Source organism: Hakea prostrata, chromosome 10, assembly GCF_041222555.1.
Source record: "Hakea prostrata isolate BN-2017 chromosome 10, UWA_Hpros_2, whole genome shotgun sequence".
Lineage (NCBI taxonomy): Eukaryota > Viridiplantae > Streptophyta > Magnoliopsida > Proteales > Proteaceae > Hakea > Hakea prostrata.
Window position 1 is genome coordinate 33,427,413 of NC_142609.1, and position 5,092 is coordinate 33,432,504.

Genomic DNA, 5,092 nt, shown 5'->3' on the forward strand with positions numbered 1-5,092 from the left:
CTGTCCCGTCCTACAAAATCATGGACAATAAGGGAGAGATAAGGACGGGCTTGGCTTGTTTTGGCTCAGGGTCAGGGATAAGGATCTTAGGCCATGAATCAGGGTCAGGGCAAGAATGGGCTCACCTATGAGCATTTAGGGAAGGGATTGGGTTTCAAAAAGCTCATCTCAGCGCGCCCTTGTTGCATCCCTAACCCAAGCAATACATGTAGATTCAATATGCATACAAGGACTATGCAAGAAACGAAGATGAATGTAACATGAGAGGATGGGGAGTATGTGAGGCTTGAGTTTGGAATGGAAAAAGCAATCAAAGAATGTTCTTCTATCTACTCACATTTCATAGTGGAAGTTAGATCTCTCTCCACTAGGGCCCTGTCACTTTGCCTCTATCGTACATCTCTCCTTTTTCTAATCATGTTGATATTGCTCTCACTTGTCTTACTTTGTACAGACAAAGTCAAAAAAACAATTAAATTCCAGCCCCAACGATTGAGATCTTAGCTTGGTAGCATTGGTAAGAATTTGCTTCTTATCTCTTGTATTGAAATTACTATTTCATCTCACAATAAGTGTATATAACGATAATTTCTAAAAATAGTATGACACGAAATTATCCCTTTTAAGAGGATATAGACATGAAACCAACTTAACAAGTTACTTCTTTCACCTTGTTTATCAAGGGATTCGGCTGAACCCCAAACATGGAACTGCATGTTAACCACTCCCCACTATAAAAGAATACCTAGAGAATAATAGAAACCAAAAGAAAAGGGAAAAACCCAAAGATAAAAATGGGAAAGATAATCATGAGGAAAGATTTGAAATTGAAACAATGGGCATTATGTGCATTGTTCTTACTAGCAGAGGAAGTGGCAGAAGCTGGTGTCTTCAACGTGATAAACTATGGTGCAATAGCCGATGGCAAGACGGATATCAGTAAAGCTCTGATCTCAGCTTGGACAGCATCATGTAAATCAAGTGAGCCAAGTAACACAGTACTCATACCCAAAGGGACATATCTCTTAGGTCCAGTGATGTTGGACAATTGCAAGAGTCCTTCAATTGGGTTAAAAATTGACGGAGTCGTACAAGCTCCACCTGATCCTGCTGTTTTCAATGGTGATTGGATTGCTTTTCTATACGTTAAAAGCTTGACTATTCACGGTGGAGGAATAATTGATGGTCGAGGTCAACGGGCTTGGACAAACAACAGATGTGCCGAAAATCCTAATTGCAAGCCGTTCCTCCTGTGTGAGTTTTTCTTACTTATGGAGTTGTACTAAAAAATTCTATTATTTTACAAACAAAAAGATAAATTTCTACTATGTTAATGGCTGCAGAATATAAAACTCAACTATGTCGACAATGCTGTGATTCGAGACATAACCTCACGAAACAGCAAATATTTCCACATTGGTATTTTCCAAAGCTCTAACGTGCACATCGAACACGTCGCGCTATCGGCACCACCAAACAGTCTTAACACTGATGGCATCCACATATCAAACTCGGTGGGGATCAACATTACCAACGCGAGGATTTCAACCGGTGATGATTGCGTCTCCATTGGCCCCGGCGCTCAAAACATACATGTCACCAAGGTGATGTGTGGACCAGGACATGGCATCAGTGTGGGAAGCCTCGGCAAAACGAATGGTAGAGAGGAAGTACATGGTGTCTCTGTGAGGAACTGTACCTTCATCAACACTCAAAATGGGGTAAGGATCAAAACCTGGCCTTCTTCACCGGCTACCGGTGTTGCTTCTGGTATTGTCTTCGAGGATCTCATCATGGTGAATGTCTACAATCCAATAATCTTGGATCAACAATACTGCCCGCATTACCACTGCAACAAACAGGTACGGAAATGTGAATTACGAAGCGTCTTTTCTTAAAATTTATTTGACTTTTATCATTCCAAAGTAGCAATGACACTTTTTATGATAGATTTGAAAAAGTTCTCGCAATTCTCCTTTTTAACTCATTTGATAATCTCTTCTTATGTAGACTCCTTCGCATATTAAGATCATCAACACCAAGTTTAACATGATAAGGGGAACAACACCATATCAACCTGCAGTGATTATCGCATGTAGCAGTGAACAACCATGTGAGAACTTGGAGATTGGAGACATAAACTTGCGGTACACTGGAACCGGAGCAGCTGAGGCTGAGTGTTCAAACGTGAAACCTATTTTTTTTGGCCGGCAAATCCCACCTCTCCATTGTACTTAACCATCTTAGCGAAACAAATAGTGGGACTACTTAGGTTGCAATGATATAAAATAAAAGTGTCAATGTATACATCCATGACACCTTGGTGGTGCAGCACTGTTGTGCTTGAGGTTCACCTTCTTGCGGTAAACAAAAAAAAACTTAATATAAAATTTTTTTTTTTTAAAATGGTTCCAAAAAACCCCAAACCCACCAAATTGTTCTACAATTTATAGCAGCACTCAATCGCAAAATGGTTTCTTGCCTTGGGCATGTACTTGAGATACTCTATGTGTCTTCATCTGGAGAATTTCTAGTTGATACCATCGTGTGAACGTTTCGTTATAGAAAAACAAAAAAGTTTGTCCAGTCCGAACGATTCTTGATATGTGACAGTCGGATACAAGAGAGCAAATTTGTAGAACCATAGAAAATCCAATGTGATAACTATTATAAATTGGTAGATGTTATAAAATTAGGAGAAGATATCATTTGATGGATATGACAAATCCAGCAGAAGAAGAAGAAATCACGCGGAATATACTTTAAAATTAAGGGAAAATGTAAAAATTAAAAATTATACGCAAAAAATTGCAACTTTCACTTATCAAAAGGCAAAATAAGGGCAAAGAAACTTCTATGTCATATCAAAACCCATAACGCATGAATTTGGTATGTTAGAAGTCGATTTCAAGCCAATATTGAACGACGAAGAAACTTTTCTAGATAGATTAATAAGAAATTAGAAAGAAAAAATAAAACAACACCACGTCATACAGACGAAACTAGATCTAATGTATGGCACCACATCCGTATCAATAAGGTGCCATGATTAAATGAAACCCAAGTAGATCTGTGATGGCCCCGCATCTTTTTATATTATTGTGGGAATGTTTCAATCCTTTAGATTATTAAAGGATCATGGTGGTTGGATCATGTGTCAATGGTTTAACCAATTGGTTCGAGTGTAATTAAATGATAGCTCAAACATATTTAGATTCCAATAAGTATTTTGGTCGAGGTTTGACATCGCTTGTGGGTCCCACAACGGTAAAATTAAAATCAACTTCGATCTTGTCAATTTAAAATCAATACCCCACAATGAAGCTTGCCGGACTGCCAAAGCTCCAACCGTGAGAACGTCCTGTACCTCAATTCCCCGACCGAAGCAGAAAAGCATATGACCCCTGTGATCCCTTGCAATTCCTCCATAGCCCGCAACTCTTCGATCTTTAAAAAGGGAACCATCAACATTCAATTTAGTATGGGAAGGAATAGGGACTACCCATTTGATGATATTGCTAGTGTTGTATGTCTACTCTTTCATGGAGTACTGGCCATAGAACTGAAGGCCTTTCCAAATTTTAAAAGATTACCTGCGAAGGAGAGGGGATCTCCTTTGAATCAAATTGGCTGGTATAGGCTTTCCATAATAACCATAATGCTGTTAAAGTGGCATTCACTTGTTCAATAGCTGCCCTGTCGTGCCATTGATTCACCAGTTGTATTACCTTCTCCACCAAGGACCCGCTTGAAGACGTGAAGGGGAGTTGTAAAGCATCCGTACTAACTTTGCAAATGGGCACTGTACGAAAATATGATCTGGTGTCGTTTGCTTCTCCCCACAGTGTAGGCAGAAATTGGAACAAGAGCATCCTCAATCGCAAAATGGTTTCTTGCCTTGGGCATGTACTTGAGATACTCTATGTGTCTTCATCTGGAGAATTTCTAGTTGATACCATCATGTGAACGTCTCGTTATAGAAAAACAAAAAAGTTTGTCCAGTCTGAACGATTCTTGATATGTGGCAACCGGATACAAGAGAGCAAATTTGTAGAACCATAGAAAATCCAATGTGATAACTATCATAAATTGGTAGATGTTATAAAATTAGGAGAAGATATCATTTGATGGATATGACAAAACCAGAAGAAGAAGAAGAAATCACATGGAATATACTTTAAAATTAAGGGAAAATGTAAAAATTAAAAATTATACGCAAAAATTGCAACTTTCACTTATCAAAAGGAAAAATAAGGGAAAAGAAACTTCTATGTCATATCAAAATCCATAACGCATGAATTTGTTATGTAAGAAGCCGATTTCAAGCCAATATTGAACGAAGAAGAAACTTTTCTAGTTAGATTAATAAAAATTAGAAAGAAAAAAGAAAACAATACCATATCACACAGACGATACTAGATCTGATGTATGAGACCATATCTGTATCAATAAGGCGCCATGATTAAATGAAACCCAAGTAGATCTGTGATGGCCCCGCATCTTTTTATATTATTATTTTATCATTGTGTGGGAATGTTTCAATCCTCATGATTATTAAAGGATCATGGTGGTTGGATCATGTGTCAATGGTTTAACCAACTAGTTTGAGTGTAATTAAATGATACCTCAAATAGAACTAGATTCTTGTAAGTATTTTGGTTGATGTCCAATATCGCTTGTGGGTCCCCCAACGGTAGAATTAGACTGAACTGAAAACGAGGAAATGAACAGCATAATTTTTTGAACGCAAAAGTATTAATATTCGCATCTTTGAGTGGGGCCTGCGTAAGAAAATAGAATGGTCCCGCAAGCCCATAAGCTAGACTCATTAATATATATATATAATAAATCACGTAATGTGGTATTTTATATATATATATATATACACACACACATAGTTGATGAGAGAAAGGAGGGGGTGACACCTCCGTCTCCCTCCCACCTACGTGGTAAATTCTTAAAAGAAAGGTAACATGAGGTGTTTATGGTGTTATATCTTTATATACATTAAGATAAACAGAGAGAGAGAGAGAGAGAGAGAGAGAGAGAGAGAGGATTAAATTGAAGGGGGTGGTTATGCATGTAAACAGAA

General features: G+C 38.0%; 1 pseudogene; it reads left to right on the forward strand.

Annotated features, from left to right (window-relative positions):
• The first annotated feature begins 809 nt into the window (after nt 1-809).
• Nucleotides 810-2,238, forward strand: LOC149002559 (exopolygalacturonase pseudogene; annotated as a pseudogene).
• Nucleotides 2,239-5,092: the final 2,854 nt, after the last annotated feature.